The following is an 18977-nucleotide window of genomic DNA, read 5'->3' as shown; positions in this document are numbered from 1 at the left end:
TATTTGAAGGAAAAAAAGCTTGCCTTGTGTATGTAAAATCACATTATGTGTGCATTTGGATAAAAGAGGTATAGGAAAGGACAGTCACCAACATGTTGATGGTGGCTGTCTGCGATAGGATTTCAGGTGATTTTTGTCTTACACTTTTTTGAGTTGCTTGTATTTTTTTTACCATGAGGATACATTGGTACATAATCAGAAAAGAACTGTTTTTGTCATGGAGGAAGGTATATATATTTAAGGGAACATGTTAAGTGAGTAATAATATAAGAAATATATTTGTCAGCATTTTCACCAAAGTTTGGAAAGCCAGCTCATGGAATCACAGGTACCAGGCTTGTCTGGGAGCCTGGAGGAGCAAGGATGGATTTGTTGAACCCTAACCCTGGGGAAGAGCTAGCGGTGACTTCCTGTCCTGCAAAATTCTGGCTGCTGCCACTGAGAGGGTGGGCTTTGTCTTTTCAGTATGGTCCAGAGGATTCCATTTCAGAGTCTTGGTTACAGCTTTTTTTTTTTTTTTTTTTTTTCTCATTAAACTTTGTTTTAATGGGTCTCAAAATTCTGTAACAGATTTTTGGTCAAGTTGTTTCCATTAAAAAGTGATTTTAAAAACTAATAACTTAAAACTGTCACACACAAAAAGAAAACAAATGGTCCACAAAACACATTCTCCTTTCCTCCTGAAGGTTTTACAATGCATTGTTATCATTAACTTTTACTATTAAACTTAAATGGCCAATTGGGAGAAACAGTTCTGAGACCGGTCTTCCACCACTGATTAAGACTCGGGTGGCAGGTGTTAGGGGTGATATTCATTTAGCCTTCTGAGCTTTCTGGGCAGACTTGGTGACCTTGCCAGCTCCAGCAGCCTTCTTGTCCACTGCTTTGATGAAACCCACAGTAACTGTCTGTCTCATATCGCGAACAGCAAAATGACCCAGAGGTGGATAGTCAGAGAAGCTCTCGACACACATGGGTTTGCCTGGAACCATGTCAAGGATGGCAGCATCACCAGATTTCAAGAATTTGGGGCCATCTTCCAGCTTCTTACCAGACCAGTGATCAATCTTTTCTTTCAGCTCAGCAAACTTGCAAGCTATGTGAGCTGTATGGCAATCCAGTACAGGAGCATAGCCAGCACTGATCTGGCCTGGATAGTTCAGGATAATCACCTGAGCAGTAAAACCAGCTGCTTCCATTGGTGGGTCATTTTTGCTGTCACCAGCAACATTGCCACGACGAACATATTTGACAGACATGTTCTTGACGTTGAAGCCCACATTGTCACCAGGAAGAGCTTCACTCAAAGCCTCGTGGTGCATTTCAACAGACTTTACTTCAGTTGTGACATTGACCGGTGCGAGGTGACCACCATGCCAGGTTTGAGAACACCAGTCTCCACTAGGCCCACAGGGACTGTACCGATACCACCAATTTTGTAGACATCCTGGAGGGGCAGCCACAAAGGCTTGTCAGTTAGGCAAGTGGGTGGCAGGATGCAATCCAAAGCTTCAAGCAGTGTGGTTCCACTAGCATTGTCATCTTTACGAGTGACCTTCCATCCTTTGAACCAAGGCATGTTAGCACTTGGCTCCAGCATGTTGTCACCATTCCAACCAGAAATTGGCACAAAAGCTACTGTGTCAGGGTTGTAGCCAGTTTTCTTAATGTAGGTGCTGACTTCCTTAACAATTTCCTCGTATCTCTTCTGGCTGTAGGGTGGCTCAGTGGAATCCATTTTGTTAACACCAACAATGAGTTGTTTCACACCCAGCGTGTAAGCCAGAAGGGCATGCTCATAAGTCTGCCCATTCTTGGAGATACCAGCTTCGAATTCACCAACACCAGCAACAACAATCAGGACAGCACAGTCAGCCTAAGATGTGCCTGTAATCATGTTTTTGATAAAGTCTCTGTGTCCTGGAGCATCAGTGCTAGTCATGTAATACTTGCTGGTCTCAAATTTCCACAGGGAGATGTCAATGGTGATACCACGCTCACGCTTGGCTTTCAATTTATCCAAGACTCAGGCGTACTTGAAAGAACCCTTCCCCATCTCAGCAGCCTTCTTCTCAAATTTTTCAATGGTTCTTTTGTTGATGCCACCACATTTGTAGATCAGATGGCCGGTAGTGGTGGACTTGCCCGAATCCACGTGTCGGATGACGACGATATTGATATGAGTCTTTTCCTTTCCCATGTTGGCTTTGATTTAGTGGTGGTTTTCACTACACCTGTCCTCTCGCGGCAAACCCTTTGCGAAAAAGGGTTACAGCTTTTTAATCAGATAATATATTGATCATTTCATGAGAGGGAGGCTGAGTTTCTGTGGTGGGTTAGATCTTTACCTGGATTTAGACAGCCCAGGTTGTGTGGAAAAGAGGGAAACTTTTCAGGGTCTGGATGTCTGGGGAGCACTGTGAATGGTCTGCTGTGACTAAGCTGACTGTAACAGCCTTCTCCTCCCTTTCAGAGACCTGGTGGCTGTGCCAAGTTCCTGGTGCTGACTCCCCGCCAGGGCGAGGGCATAATTTGACAGCCTGGGAGCAAAGGATTCCTGATGTGGAGCCCTAGGAATCCCTGGGTCATTGCCCTCAGGAAGAGACTCTTTTTCAGCTCACATGCTGAGTTACTGTTTAATCTTTAATGGGGCCAATACAGTCGAGACACAACAAAGGGCACACTTCAGCCCACACCTCGCTTGGGAATTTACCTGTCTTCCTGCTCTGATTCATGTTTTGGGACAGGAGTAGGTTGGAAGACAGTGTCTGCCAGGCAGGAGACATTACAGAGTAAGTAGCTACTGCTCCCTGGCAATGTGGGAGGGCAAGACAGTCCCAGTCCATGTCCTCCTAGATGTGTCATCTGTGGAAGGCAGGTGTGAAGAGGGGTGTGGTAGAAAAGCAGGCATGGGGAGGGGATAAGAGGTAGAGTTGCTGCTGCAGCCCACAGCAGCCAGCTTTGAGGACAGGGGCAGTGAAAGGGGCCTGAGCAGGGGATGTTTGACAGAAAAACAAAGAATTCTTTAGGTGAAAAGAGAGGGGAAGAGCCATCCAGGAGGAGATGTCTGCGGAAATCCAGAGGTGAGAGGGGAACCAGCTGTGTTCCACCAGAGCTGCCCTTCTGGTGGGCAAAGGAGAGAGGACAGGGTGGGAAAATGTCCAGGTCCAGATTTTACAGGGCCTCCTAAGACAGGGATTATCAGCTGAGGGCCATTCAGTGCTCCAGGGACATTTGCCAAGGTTGTCACAAGTGTACGTGTGGGCGTGTGTGCACATGTTTGCTAAACATCCACCAGTGCTCACGACAGCTTCTAGGAACAAGAATGATCCAGCTCAACGCATCAGTAGGGCTGAGGTTGAGGAACCTTCTCCTAAGACCATTTTAAAGACTTTGTCCCTTATTCCAAAGCCCAGGGGGAAAATCATGAAGGGATTTTACACAGGAGAATGATGTAATAAAATTTGTTTTAAAATGATCAGTTGCTCCCCTGAGAAAATTTTGAGACCCAACTGTTCAGTGCCACTGTCTTTGTAGCTCTGGACCTATTCTCCAGCTGAGGAATTCCAGCTTCCACGGTCCACACCCTGGGGTTCACCTTTTGGCCACTTTGTGGCCATCTGGGTCTATCAGGGTAGGGAAACCAATTCAGACAGCCACTAAGAAGTACGAAAGGCAGGGACTTTATCCCCAAGCCACAGAGGCATAGCACTAAGGCCTGCAAAAATATGTCAGGCTGGTATGACAGGCAGGGAAATCCTCGAATACCATGTCCATGTCCTCATCCACCGAATCTGTGAATATGCTACCTTGCATGGCAAAAGGGATTCTGCAGATGTGATTAGTTTAAGCATCTTGAGAAGTGAGAAGATTATCCTGGATTATGTGGATAAGTTCAGTGTAATCAAAAAGATCCTTATGAAAGGAAAACAAAAGGGTCAGATTTGGAGACGTGATGACTGACACAGAGGACAAAAAGATTGATTTGGAAATGGTGTGCTGTTGGCTTTGAAGATGGAGGAAGAGATCAGAATGATAAAATAATAAATCCAATCCAATCTTGACTGGCCATACATAGGGTACTTGGTGGAGGGGTGTCATGGTATTGGTAGCCTGAAAAATTTTTGTCAATATAGTGTATGTAAAATGACATTTTGTTATGATAACTTTCATTGTGTAGATTACTACGGAATTGAGTTTACAGACCATTTCTGTTCCTTCCTCTGTGAATTCTCTGGTCATCTCTTTGCTCATTTTTCTGTAGGACTGATTGTTTGTTTCTTATTGGTTTGTAGAAATTTTTGGTCCTTTGCCTTCACTGCTGTATGTGTTGTATCTGTTCCTATTTTGTGGTTTGTCTTGTCAAGAAGACATGGCATCCTTCAATGAAGAGTCTTCACCTTACCCCAAGGAAGCACTGGGGCAAAAATTCAGTTCTGTGATCCACCTTGGTTCATGTCTCAAAGTGTGGTTAGTGTGGAGGGTGCTCCATAAAATGATTTTCAAAGGCGAGTAGTATCTTCTGGACATGCTTAGTTTGTTAATAATGCATTATCAAGCAATAGCCACATAGTATTGAGACCAGAGGTCACAAACTCCTTGCCTACAAGAGGCCAGGTGGGTGACATGAAAGGCTAAAGTGGGCTAGGGGAGCAGGCAGCCCCTCGGAGGCACTTATTTGATGCTGTTTTAAGCACTTAAATCCTCACAGCAACACTGTCGTCATCTTGCAGATAAAGGACCCAAGTCTGGAAGAGGTTAAGCAACTTGCTCTGTTTCGGAAATCTCGGAAAGAAATACATGGAGACACAGAATTTGGGTAAAATAATAAAACTTCTACTCACCAGTGGGTGGGACCACCAGAAACCAGTCTGGTTAGTATCCAGGTGCCCCTTTGTTCAGCATTTCCCTTTTTATATCCTTTTTAGCCATTATCTCATCCCCAGTGGTCTTTGATGTGTAAATACAATTCCAGTTTCTATTTACAAGTCACAGACACAAGATAGGCACATATACATTGTAAATTCACTCTGGCATTGCAACTTTGTTAGGTTAATGACGTTAATGGTTAGAGTCAGATTACCTTCACCTTAAACAAGGAGAGTTATGGGAAAAGCAAATCTTAAAAGAACACATTACTTATTTTGCTTCTACAACTACCTTAACATCCAATCTATTAAGCTATCTAAAAATTTTTCCTATCAGCTCAAATCCATGTAAATAGAAAGTAAAAGTGTCAGGATTCAAAACCGGGCTATCCAACCTCAACCTCTACCCTATGAACCATGATGTTAAAATGTTACTTACAGTGTAGGAAATAGTTAACATTCCTCTTAACTCTGCTGTGAGAAATACAGCAGTGTAGTTGAGATGAAATGTGGCAGCTGGTCCTGGGCTTCAGTGTTAGGAAGTAAAAGGGCATGGTGTGGACTTCAGCAAGTTGGAGAAGAAACACCTGCTGCCAGATGTGGTGGTTCCTCAATTCCAGCTGCTTCATCTCAGCAGAGAACACAGACCTTGTGTTGCCAGATCCTCACCCCTCCCTTCCTCCCTTCCTCCTTTCCTCCCCTCCTTTCTTCTTTTCTGCCTTTCTTCCTTCTTTTCATCTTCCTTTTTATGGTACTGAGGATTGACTCTAGGGCCTTCTCACTGAGCTACATTCCCCAGTCCTTTTGAAAAATTTTTATTTTGAGACAGGGTCTTGTTAAATTGCCCAGTCTGGACTTGAACTCATGATCCTTCTGCCTCAGCCTCCCAGAGTATTAAGATTAGTGTATAGGCATGCATCACCTCCCTCAGCTTTGAGTGCTGATTTCTAAGCTAAAAAATCCAGATTTCTATGGGGTGACAGCTGGTTTTTAAGTACTGGCAATTATATTCAATAACTTCACAAAATTGGTCAGGCCAAATAAAATATTTTGTAAGTTTCTACTTCACAACTTTTTTTTTTTTTTTGCAGTGCTGTGATTTGAATCCAGGGCTTTCAAACTGAGCTACATTTGTAGCTCTTTTTAGTTTTTGTTTTGAAACAGGGTCTCATTAAGGCTGGACTCAAACTTGCACTCCTCCTGCCTCAGCCTTCCAGAGTGCTGGGATTACAGTTGTGCACCACTACACTGGGCTACTTCATGACTTTTGATTGATCACAGAATGAATGATTTGTTTACAGCCTGATTTGCCTTTGGAGATAACCAGATCCATAAGAACCACATAGAGCCAAGCACGGTGGTGCAGAAGTTTGCCATGAGTTTGAGGCCAGCCTGAACTATATAGTGAGATGCTGTCTTAAAAAACAAAAACAAAACAAAAAGAACCAAATGGAATAGCATTTCTTATTACTTATACTAAACCTCTGTCAAGTAATAAGGATCCTTCTTAACTTGAATGCTTAGGAATTTGGAGTCCCCAAAACAATCTTACCGATTTCAATCATGTGTCCCGTTAATTGTCTCCTTTCCGGACAAAGGTTGAGACAGATTAAGTATAGTGGTCACAGAGCCTGGGACAGATGTTCTGCTATTGACATGTTTTCTACTGCACCTTTTGAAATGATTGTTTTTTTGTCTCCCAGGCCAAAGTGATTGTCTTAATATCTGTAATTTACTTGAAAATATGGTGGCATTAACAGTGTAATGCTGTGTACTTGCTAGTAGGTTAAAATTCAATTCCAGGGCAATCTGTACCAGAGGCACATCAGCTAGGATTATATCAGAAAAGCCAACCAAGGTGGCCCTGCAAGTGCCTGACTAGTCTGTATTTTGATTCATAACAGATGCTTTGTCCATTAGCACAATAAATATATACCAGAAATGGATTTTTCCCAGGTGAAATAACGGCTTGGTAATTAGCACAAGAATGATGGGAAAAGACTGTAACGTTTGAGATGTTCTCCAAGTAACTGCCCAAACAGGGTGAGTCTAGAAAAGCCTGCAGCATTGGAGGGAGGGTGTAAGGATGGTGCCAGTGCCTTAGCCCTGAACAACACCTGTGTCCAAATGTTGGTGTGGGAGGGTTTTGGGCTACCTGATTACCGTGGTTTGAATATGCTTTTAGTGTCTCCCAAGGATGCATGTTTTGCAGGCTTGGTGCTTAGTATGGTGATGTTTCAAGGTAGTGTGGACATTTAGGAGGTGGAGCCTGGTGCAAGGTCCTTAGGTCATCAGGAAGATGTCCTTAGAAGGGATTATAGGACCCTAGAGTTGTTGGCATCTTGTTTTATGGTATGATCTCACCCTCTCAAAAGCACTCCTGCCGTCTACCATGGGGTTCACACCAGAGCATAGCTGGTAACAGTTTCAAGCCCTTGAATCTCTAGAACTGATGGCTAAACAAATCTCTTTTCTTTATAACATTAACCTACCTCAGATGTTTTGTTATAACATCAGGAAAATGGACGTATACATTGATGCTGACCACAGGATAACAAAATCTTGCCTTGTAAACATTGCTTCTCCTTCAGTGGACCATTCATGTTGGGTGGTAGGTGAATCACTTAAGAGGACATGAGGTCAGACTTCATGGGCTGGTTACATAGCTCAGTGGTACAATTCTTGCCTAGTACACATGAGGCCCTGTGTTCCATCCCCACTACTGCAAGAAAAAAAAGTGGAGCCTAGTCCCCGCCCTTCAGAGAGGACTATCTCATTTATAGCATAGTATGTGGCAGAAATGACAGTATATGATTCTGAGAACATCATAAAAGCATTGTGATTTCCTCCTTGTTTTCTCTTTTAGTCACTTGCTCTGGGGGAAGCCCATTGTCAGGATATGAGGACACTCCAGGAACTCTGTGGAGAGGTCCATGTGGCAAAGAACTGAGGCCTGCAGGTGAATCATCATAGAAACAGACTAATACCAGTCAAATCCTCAGATGACAGCAAGTTTGATAGACAACTTCTCTTTCTATTTTTTTTGGTACCGGGGATCAAACTCGGGACCTTGTGCTTGGGAGGCAGGCGGCTGAACCACTGAGCTAAATCTGGCCCGACAACTTCTCTTTTACTTCCTCCTCATCATCTTCCCCTTCCTCCCTCCCCTCCCTTTCCCTCCTTTCCCTCTTTTTCCTCCAGTATCAGGGATTGAACTCAGGGGGCTTTGCAATGAGCTACATCCCCTCAACCCTTTTTTAAAATTTTTGGAAACAAGGTCTTGTTAAATTACCCAGGCTGGGCTTGAACTTTTGCTCCTTCTGCCTCAACCTCCCAGAGTGCTGGGATTATAGGAGTGTGCTACCATGCCCCAGTTTGCTCGGCTGCTTGACTGCAATGTCATGAGAGCCCCAAGCACTCAACTAAGTCACCCTGAGTTCCTGACTCACACAAACTGTGAGATAACAAATGTTTGTGTCACATTGCTGTGTGGGATAATTTGTTACACAACTAATTAATAGCTTATCCTCTAAGTGAGTAATTTTTTAAGCTTTTTTGGAATTAAGGACTTCTTTGAGAATCTGATTAGAATTTTGGACTCTCTTCTCAGAAATATACAGATACAAAAGCATGCAGCTCCTAATTTCTAGAGGATCACATACCCTAGTAAAGTCCATTCATGGATTGCAGGTGAAAAACTCCTTCCTGGAATACTGGAATAGGATAAGTATGAATTCTTTCTCCCTAAAATCCACTTCCTATGGATGATTAATTTTTTTTTCTTTTTGAGACAGGGGTCTCACTCTATAATTCAGGCTTGCCTCAAATTCATGGTGATCCTCCTGCCTCAGCCTCCTGAATGCTGGTACTACAGGCGTGTGCCACCACACCTAGCTTGTGGATGACTAATTTAAAACATTTTTTAAAATTTTATTTATTTTTATTTTATTTTTTTTTGGTACCAGGGATTGAACTCGGGTCCTTGCGTTTGTGAGGCAGGCTCTGGAACCACTGAGCTAAATCCCCGGCCCTAAAACACTTTTTATTCTGTGTTTTGGTTTGTTTTTCCTTAAAATGGAAGAATCAGTTTAAAAAGCACTGCCCTTTCCCCCTGCTTGCCCCAGGCTCTTTCCACCAGCGCATTTCAGAGGGCAGAAGGGTCAAACTAAGTTTCTCATGGTTCTATTTTTGTGATTCAGTTCTTATGGAAAAGAGAATCAGGGTGACTGGTGGGGTTTTCAGAAAAGTCAGAAACAGTAGTTACTAGAAATACAGCAAGGAAGTATGTTCTTGAAAGATTAAAACTCCAAAGTTCAGCTAGCAGTGATTTGGTTTCTTTATACTCTCAGGACACATCAGAGCATTTGGGGAACTCCTGCTGAGCCACTTGAGCCCCCTTCACCCTGTCTTCACGCAGACCCCTCTCCAATCTGACGTCATTTTGTGCAAAAGAAAAGTAGAGTTACTCCTCTCTATTTTCTAGCTGGGGAGATAAAGACCTCAGAGGTGCTAGACAGAAGGGAGAGTAGTCAGACTTCCTCTCTGAGGTCAGTATCTGACAAATCTCTTGAGTCTACAACTTGTGCCCAAACCAAGGAAAGTATTAAAAGTCTCAAGAGTCAACTTCCTCTTTGGGCAGCCCAGAACCGTCTCACTTCCGTCCAGACTGCCATTCTCTGCGGAGGCTGTGTCAGAAAACATAGCCCAGGGAGAGAAGCAGTGCTTAGAGGCATGATGGTGTGTTTAATTCAGGGCAAATTTTCTTTGGGGAAGTTTTAAGATGTAGAGTTTAGGTATATGGGACTGGAATTTGGGGAGAAGTCTGGGTGTAGAGATGTTACTAGGTAGGGTGTCAGGGGGGCTTCTTTCCTGTTTCTTGTTGTCCTGAACAAAAAAACTGAACAAGACACACAGAAAGGACAGTAAGGGTGTAGTGTACATTTATTGAAGGCAGAAAAGAAGTATGCTCTACAGGGTGAGAAAGGGCTGTTGAAAAGGCTTACAGTGGCCTGGAGGACAAAGACAAAGAGGTCTTTAGTATCCAGAATACCTGGATTGGCCTCTACTTCATGTAAATAGTCATTGGGACCTTTGTCTTATCAAAAACTTTCTGGGCCTCTTGCCAGATGTAAACAAAGGATCAGAAATAGTGTGTTTTGATTATTGAACACATACATAAATGGAGAATTGGGAATGGCATCTTCTGATTGGTCCTCCCAATTTTGAAAATTTTCTGATTGGTCCTGTGAACAGAGCTTAGTTTTCAGACTATACTCCCTTAGGTCTGCTTTCAGGTTTTTGTTTTATGTTTTGTTTTTTGCCCCTGAGGAAACGTTTCCCAGTTTCCCATTAAAATACGGGAAAAGAAGTAATAAAAGATACATTCTCTGCCTACCATTTCGGGACTACTAGTTTTAAGAAAAGGAACAATAGCTGAGTGTGATGGTTAGCACCAGTAATCCCAGTGGTTTGGGAGGCTGAAACAGGAGGATTGCAAGTTCGAGCAAAGCCTGGGCAATTTTTCAAGACTCTGTCTCAAAACAAAACAAAAAATAAATAAAAAGGGCTGGGGATGGAGTTCAGTGGTAGCGCAATTGCTTAGCATGCATAAAGCCCTGGATCCAACCCCCAGTATCCCTAAGAAAAAGGAGAAGTAGAAGAAGAAGGAGGAGGAGGAGGAGGGAGGGGGAGGAGGAACAAATTATGAATATGATGACAACTATCATGTCCCAAATGCCTTTCCTGTTTCAAAGTCTGACTTGGGGGATGAAAAGACTTGGTCACATGGCTGTGAGCTCAGGGCAGTCATGTAAGGCAGGGCACTTGACTAGAGACCAAAAACACAGCCAGCCTTCTGGTTGGTTTGTAGGAGCACTGGTGTTTTTGATGTAGCAGTTAAGCAAATGCTGGACTGTCTCAGTAGTAAGAAAGCAGCTCAGACTCAGTTTGCTGACTTTGGAGGCCATTTGGGTCTTTTTGGGGGTGACCATGATGGGGTAAATTTCTTAATCCATGTGGTGGCACCACAGTTGAAGGACTTTCTGCCACAGCAGTGGAAAGTAGGACGTGACAGGTGCCTGGGAGGAGGGAGGAACTTTCAGGCTGGAAACAAATCTAGATGTCCTTCAACAGATAAATGGCTATATGTATCGATACACATCTAGGATGGTGTCTACTCAGGAATAAAAGGAAAGGATCATGAAACAAACTGGATGCATTTCCAGAGAATTATGCTCAGTGAAAAAAATTCCAAAACGTTGTATTATTCCATTTATATAACATTCTTTTTAAAATTTTTATTTTTATTGGTACATGTTTGCAGTACACGACTCTGTTCCTCATGGGGTACATGTACATCTCACATCTTAATTCTTTTGATGTCCCTTTCTTCTCCCTCCCCCACCCTCCCTCCATCTTTTGGTGCCCTTACCCTTTGCAAAAGATCTAGCTCTCTATTTCCGATTATTCATCTTTTTTTGGTCTTTATTTATATTTTGTGTTTCTTATATAAGAAAAACTATGCAAGATTTAAACTTGTGTGTCTGGTTTATTTTACTTAATATTGTAGTCTCATCTTTCTACAAATGACTCAGGTTTTTCCTTCTTTATGGCATAGTAGTGCCATATTAGACACAATACATACATATAATAGTAGTTTATTGTGTATAAATACTACATTTTCTTTATTCATTCATCTGTTGATGTACATACAGGCTGTTTCCAGGATTTAGCTATTATGAGATGTGCTATAACATTCTTGAAATGGCAAATTATAGAGATGAAGAACAGATTAATGAATGCCAGGTGTAGTATGGAGGAGTGAAAACAGGAAGGAAGAGAATGTGGCTTTGAAAGGGCAACATGGGAGATCTTTATGGTAACAAAAATGTTCTGTGTCTTGACTGTGTCATATCAATATTTTGGTTGTGATATTGTACTATAGGGTTTTTTTTGGGGGGTGGGGTGGAGAATTGAACCCAGAGCCTCACACAGTAAGCACTAAGGCACATGTTCTACCACTGATCTATACTCTGAGGTCCAGGTTTTGATAATTCTTGCAGGGCTCAAACCCCACAGGGAGGGCTTGTCTAGGCCTCATCCCTCTTTCTGCTCCAGAATTCTCTGCTTTTGTCCCCTTGCCTATCCCTTTACCCATGGAAGCTAAGCAGGTATTTCCAAGGGGATATCTATTATGTAGTCAGATTAGAAAGACCAGATGTATCAGCAACAAATTTTGGGAAGTTTAGGCTTAAAGCTACTGACTTCTTTGTAATATGCTCAGCTTCACAAAATTCAGCTGCCTATATGTTATGTGTATTTTTAGAAAACTCCAGTTTCCCACTATAATACAGGAAAAGAAGTAATAAAAGACGTATTTCCTGCCAACTATTTGAAGACAACCAGGCAAAAGAAGAGGAACAATATGAATATACTAACTACCATTATGTACCCAGCTGCCTTTGCTGTTAAAATATCTGCCTTGGTGGATGAGGACTTGGTCATGTGGCTGTGAGCTCAGGGCACGTCATACAAAGCAGCTCCCTTGACTGCGGACCGTGAAGAACACAGTGGTAGTGCTGGCTTCTTTCATATAACAATCAAGCAAATGCTGGGCTTTCTCAAAAGTAAGAAGGCAGGTCAGACTCAGTTTGCTGATTGGGGAGGCCATCTGGGTCCTCTGGGATGACTGTGGAAGGTTCTTAATCCATGGGATGGCATCTGTGGTGTAAAGAGGTTTCTGCTATGGGAGTGTAAAACAGGCCCCAGTTTGGGACTGCGCTTCTAACAGGCTGGACACCTTGTGTTGACTGTCACAGTAGTATGAAATCCCACCTTCTGCCTCCTGCAGTATCCGTTCTCTCATCTGGGAGCTGAGTGACCTCCTGGCTGTTAGCACCCCCACTGCCTACAAAGAAAGCTGGCCGGGGTGGGAGTAGTGTGGGGTGGGGGAGTAGAGGAGAGAGTCAGAGATAAGGGAGAAAGGAGAAATATTTTATAATTTTTGTTCAAAAACACATATTCATTATAAAAAGGGAAGTAATATGGAAAAGTACAGGAAAGAAAGTTTGAGAAAGAAACCTTCACTATAAATCTCACTGCCTGGAGATAACCATCCTCAACAATTATAAAATAAAATTTGAGATTCTACAGGTAGGTGAATATACAGACAGAACAGCAGATTAAAATTTTCGTAAGTACTCTGCGTAAAGATACTCTGCATAAGTATGCTGCATAAATACTTTGCATAAAAATAAATACTCTGCATATTATTTTAAATGAAGAATTTAAATATTTGAATTTAACAGAAAAACTGAAGCAAAATTCAGGATTGCTAAGTTGGTTACTTCTTCAACACAAGATATAATAATTCTTCGATGATCAATTCCAGAATTAAGAAAAAAAGCCCCCCTCCCCAAAAAAACCCATTAGGAGATTGAATGTGCTATAATATATTTGTTGTGGTGCTAAGGATTGAACCTAAGTCTTTACACATACTTCACTTGTGTCCTACCATGGAGCTATGCCTTTCCAGCCCCTGCTTTTTAATCTTTTTAAAGACAAATTTTTAACTTTAAGTGGTATCTGTTGACTTCCGACTATGGAATATGAAGAATAATCATACTTATACTTTATCCTACTGCCTACTAGGTTTTTTATATTCCATTGTTAATATTTATATCCTTTCTTTTTGTTCTCTAACCATTCTTCTTGCTGTTGTTTTAGTCCTATCTTCAATGGACAGAGCGCTCACCACCTCTGTGTTACCCCAGTATTACAGATTGGATTGTGCCCCCCTCCCTCGTTGGAATCCTCACAATGTGACCTTATTTGGAAATAGAATCTTTACGGGGTAATCAAGTGAAAACAAGGTCATTAGAATAAACTAATGACTAATGTCCTTATAAAAAGAGGAAGTTTGGACACAGACACCCACAGAGGAAGAACTGTGAAAAGGCACAGGGCCGCATGGAGTGCAGTTATACTGCCATCAGCTGAGGAACATCTGGGTGGTCTAGAAACTGGAAGAGGCAAGGAAGGATCCTTCCCTCTTCCTTTAGGAGCATGGCCATGGGGCACCTTTATTTCATATTTCTAGGCTCTAGAACTGTGAGATGATTCACCTCTGTTGTTGTAAGCCATCCAATTTGTGTACTTTGTTATGACAGCACTGAGAGACTAATACACATAGGTTCTTTATTCTAGAATTTATTTTGCCTCATCTTGGGGATGGATAGATTTCATTCATAAGTTGTTTTTCAGGAAGATTCTTGGCTCATTTATTCCCTGAAGTTTCACATTTCTGAAAATTTTGTCTTGTGTTTAACTGAAGGATAACTCACTCTGTACAAGGTCCTTGAGTCACGTTATTGTCCTTCAGAACTTTTTAGATGTTGGTCTGCTGTCTAGTGGTGTTGTGAAGAAGCCCCAGGAAACCTGATTTTTTTTCTCTGCATGATCTTTTCTACATGGCTGTCCATGTAAGGTTTTCCTTCTCCTCAGCATTTCAAAACTTCTATGGGATAGGGCCTGATGTTGAACAGTCTGTATCAATTTTTCTTGGAATATGTATCTTTTGATTGGCAGATTCAAACCAATCTTATTTCAAGAAAATTTTATTTTTAAAAAATGTATTTACCTTTTCTTCTTCAAAAGTACCTATCTCCTCCAGAAATGCTAGCATCTCTTTTCTTGGTCTTTTATAACAATAGTAATTTCCTCTAGAATCATTAGCAAGTCTTGAAATTTGTTGTTGTTCATTTTACTTTGAGTAATATCCTGGAGTCTTCCCACTATGCGTTGTCAGTTATTTTTATCCTGTGTTCTGTTGCTTCTAATGTAATCTTGTCATGTTTTGCTCTTCCATTTTTATCTTGAATTTACTGGTTTACTTTTTCTCTTTTTCTGTCATTTGATCATTTTATAAAATTCTTTAAATTCTTATGTCTTTTTTGGAGAGTCACTTTCTAAAAGAATTCTGTCTGAAATTTGAGAATATGGAAAATTTATCTGAACATCATCTCTGTTTTCTTAGGTTATTTCTCTTGTGATATTTATTTATTTTTATCAGCTTTTATTGTATATTTTCTTCCTTTAAAATTTCTAGGCATAAAATCCTATATGGTCCTCTTTTGAATATTATTTGGATTGAATGAGTGCCATTATGCAGTGAATAACATTATGAAGAGTGGAGAACAAAGTGAGGAGATTGCACAGCTTTAACAGGCATTGCTGTCTTGGAAATTCTTTCAGTTGTTTCCTTTTTCTTGAAGATCCTCCCCCCAAAGCATTTAGTAGACAGAAGTCCATGTGGTCCAGATGCATGGGCCTTGGGTGCAATCCGGTGGTCTCCATTTCCTTCTTCTGATCTCTACTTCCTCCTTCCTCTCCCACCAGCCCCACATATCTTCCTTTTTGGAGGGAAGTTCAGCAAGGTGGTTCCTACAGCCTGGCCTATCCTGTTACCCCGCATTGCTGGCTGCTCTCTAAGGGATACCGCCCCATCCGTCTCTGGGGGCCAGCCTGTGCTGCCGCACCTTCTAGATGAAGTCAAAAGTGATCAGCTAAGCTCGCACCACAGAGTTTTGGTGAGATCTGGTTCTACCCTGAGTTCGGAGAGGCAACTGGTAGTAGCTCTTTCCTGGTCTCTTTCCCATCCCACAATAACTAAAAGACTTGCTTTGTGAGCTCTGGTCTGGTGCTGTGGCAGTTTCCTTGACTCATGGAAAATGGAAGCCTCCTTCCCTCTGTATTTTTCATTTGTTTTACTATGATTAGTGGTTTTCATAACAGGAGAAGGAAATAAATATTTTAACAGGAAGATTTTATTTTGAAAAGCTAACTGATGCTATAATAAACTATTTATAGCATGGGAAGATTTATCCTTATTATGTTTATATGTGGATATGCTATAAAGTATAGTTAAAAACATGATCTATTTTTCCATTTGATTATGTTTTATTTCTCCTTAGTTTTGAAAGTATACTTGTTCATTTCATAAATGATATTGCTTAGATTCTGTTTGTTTCTTTTCAAAATAAGGATATCTTTATTACTTTTTTATTATAAAAATAAAAATGCTCATTTATAAAACATTAAATAACACTAAAAAGGAACTGTAGTGAAGCCGCGAGTGGTGGCACACCCCAGTAACTCCAGCATTTGGGAGGATGAGGCAGGAGGATCACTTTGAGTTTGAGGCCAGCCTATGTTACGTAGTGAGTTGCATGCCAGCTTGAACTACATAGCGAGACCCTGTCTCAAAACGCAAAACAAAACAAAACAAACAAACAAAAAGAACCCACAGTATCATCTGTAATTTATCCATCTATACATAATGGCTATTAAGTTTCTGATCATCTTTTGAGACTATTTTGTGCATACACAAAGATATCAGTAATTTGATATGGGGCCATATATGCTGGTTTTAAAATTTTTTATTATTATATAAGTAGTGCATTAATACATTATCATTGGAAAAATTCAAAGGAGATAAACAATCCCTCCCCTCAAACTTCCTCCAACCTTTGTCCTTCCTGGGAAAGCACTTGTTTCAGACTTTCAGACCGTTTTCCATTCATTTGCATACATAATTGTAAACACAGAAGAATATACATGCTTTTTAAAAAACATAAATTAGATCACTGAATATGATTAAAATTCTCATTTAGTAGTTTTTAGGTCACCAGTATGAATGGATCTCACTTTTGATTAAAATTTCTAATTAATTCAAAGGAACTATGCTGTCTTGGCCATAGCTCAGGTACGCCAGGGCAGTGGAGTAGGTGGCCAAGAGAAAGAAGAAAATGTTGGAGCTGGCTTGTAAGAGATAAGTGTCATTGACACAGGGAAGGATCTGTGAGAAGCATGTATAGAATCAACAATGCTACTTGAAAGGTCCAGGCTGGATGCGTATTAGCCAGGAGGTTCGGTGGCAGCAGGCTGGACAAATAGCACCTCCATCCCTCATGGCGCCTCACCAAAATGCAAGTCCAGTGGCGGCCACCTGGCCTAGTACCTCCTATCCTCTCCCCTGTGTTCTGTTCTGCCCCAAGTTACCACACAGAGATGGGCTCTTAAAGTTAAACTGCTGGGAGCCCTTTGCAGTAGATCAGTATGGGCAGGCCTAACTCTCCTCCTCCCTCAGATGAGGCAAGGCCCTGTGTGGAACAAGGAACAAGTATCTTATTCCCTTCCTCCCACAGACGAGGAAGTGCCCTGAGTGAGGAGAGTAGGTGACAAGAGGGCGTGGTAGAGCAAGGCCTGGCTGAGAAGAGCACTGTATTCCTTCCTGCCCATTCACCAGAGAACCATCAAGCATGATGTCCTACAGACTCTAGCTGCTCTTCCTGTTCCAATCACAGGTGTCCCCTTTGACCTCCCTCTGTGCTTCCCTTATACACAAAAGGGTATCTCAGGGACATGATGTTAAAGGCTTTACTTTTTCTCAGGGATGACACAGTTATGTTTTAGATACACGTTGTGTTTTATATTAATCCACTTAACCCAACTGATTTAACTCATGTGAATTATCCATGCTTTTAGGTTTTCTAAATTCTCAGTTACATTTGCTCTCTCTTTCTCTCTCCTTCTCTCTCTCTCTCTCTCTCTCTCTCTCTCTCTATATATATATATATATATTTTGGTTGTTGTTGTTGTTGTTGTTGTACCAGGGATTGAACTCAGGACTTTGCGCTTCTGAGGCAGGCATGGTACCACTGAGCTAAATCCCTGGCCCTTTTGGCAATATATTTTTGCACAATTTATCCTAACAAGTACTTTTCTAGCACTATTTAAACAACAGTGGTGATTTAGAGAAAGTAATCTTAACTTGTGCATCAGATTCATGTAGAGAGCTTGCTAGGAGTAAATCTGAGGTGTGCAGGACTTGTGCACTGAAAACTACAAAACATTGCTGATAAAGGTTAAAGAAGAAACAAAGAAATGGAAAGATATTCTAAATTTATGGATCAATAGATTCAATATTGTTAGGATGTGCATTCCCCCCATATTGATAGCTTCAATACAATCCCAATCAAAATCCCAGCACAATCTTCACAGAAATTTAAAAGTTGATCCTAAATTTTGCCTGCAAATTCAAAGGGACTGGAATAACCCAAAGAACTTTAAAAAGGAAGAACATAGCTGGAAGACTAAAATCATCTGATTTTAGACTTAACATAAGATAAAGACAATGTTGCATTGGTGTAATGACAGACAAATGTATATCTGTTGGAACAGAAGACCAGAAATAGACTCACACAAATGTGATCAGTTAACCTTTGCGGAGAGTTGTCAAGGCAGTTTGTCTAGGGGAAGGATTTTCAACAGTGGTGCTGGAACAACAGGAAAGTCATATGCAAAAAACCCAAAAACCCACCAAATCTTGTTTTTTTTTTGGTACTGGGGATCAAACTCAGGACCTTGCCCTTGCGAGGCAGGCAGCAGAACCACTGAGCTAAATCCCTGGCCCCTTGCTCTTTTATTTTTTATATCTAAAGACACTGTTACGAAAATAAAAAGATAAGTTGAGACTAGGAGAAAATATTTCCAAAATATAATATCTGACAAAAGCCTTGCTTTAAAATGTATGAAGAGTTCTTATAACTCAATAAGAAAGGACAAAATATCTGAACAGATAGTTTTCCAAAATAGATATATAGATAGCAAATAAACACATGAAAACATGTTCAATATTAGGCCTTAGGGAAATGTAAATAAAAGTCACAGATAGCACTACATATCTATCAGCATGACTAAAATGTTTAAAGACTGGATCTACCAAGTGTTGACAAAGACATGTAAGAAATTTAACACATTTCTAATGGGAATGCAAAATAGAACAACTATTTTGAAAAATAGTTTGGCAGTTTCTTTGAAAGATAAACTTACATGTACCATATGATCTAATCACTCTACTTCTAGGTGTTTACCCAACAGAAATCAAAGCATATGTTTATACAAAGACTTCTACATGAATACACCTATAATCCCAGAATTTAGATAGGCTGGGGCGGGAGGATCACAAGTTCAAGTCCAGCCTGACCAATTGAATGACTTAGCAAGACTCAAAATTTAAAAAAAGATAAAAGAGCTGGGAATGTAGCTCAG

The 18977-nt window shown here is 41.1% G+C and overlaps 1 long non-coding RNA gene and 1 pseudogene across 2 annotated transcripts in view; one reads left to right on the top strand and one right to left on the bottom strand.

Annotated features, from left to right (window-relative positions):
- Positions 1-493: 493 nt before the first annotated feature.
- Positions 494-2285, bottom strand: LOC101722888 (elongation factor 1-alpha 1 pseudogene; annotated as a pseudogene).
- Positions 2286-2324: 39 nt separating this feature from the next.
- The window catches only part of LOC110350282 (uncharacterized), a 53196-nt gene continuing 36543 nt past the window's right edge, over positions 2325-18977 (top strand). Inside the window, exons 1-3 of one of the 2 annotated variants that reach the window (XR_015453082.1) lie at positions 2325-2792; positions 4734-4819; positions 7735-7827. This is a non-coding gene — a long non-coding RNA (uncharacterized LOC110350282). The remainder of the gene's footprint in view (positions 2793-4733; positions 4820-7734; positions 7828-18977) is intronic. The other variant, XR_015453083.1, reaches the window with a different exon arrangement.

The sequence above is a fragment of the Heterocephalus glaber genome, unplaced genomic scaffold (genome assembly GCF_053883595.1).
Source record: "Heterocephalus glaber isolate CG9 unplaced genomic scaffold, H.glaber_assembly_v1.0 deba00001457, whole genome shotgun sequence".
Lineage (NCBI taxonomy): Eukaryota > Metazoa > Chordata > Mammalia > Rodentia > Bathyergidae > Heterocephalus > Heterocephalus glaber.
The sequence above is the reverse complement of the archived record's forward strand: the minus strand, read 5'-3'. Positions and strand labels throughout refer to the sequence as shown.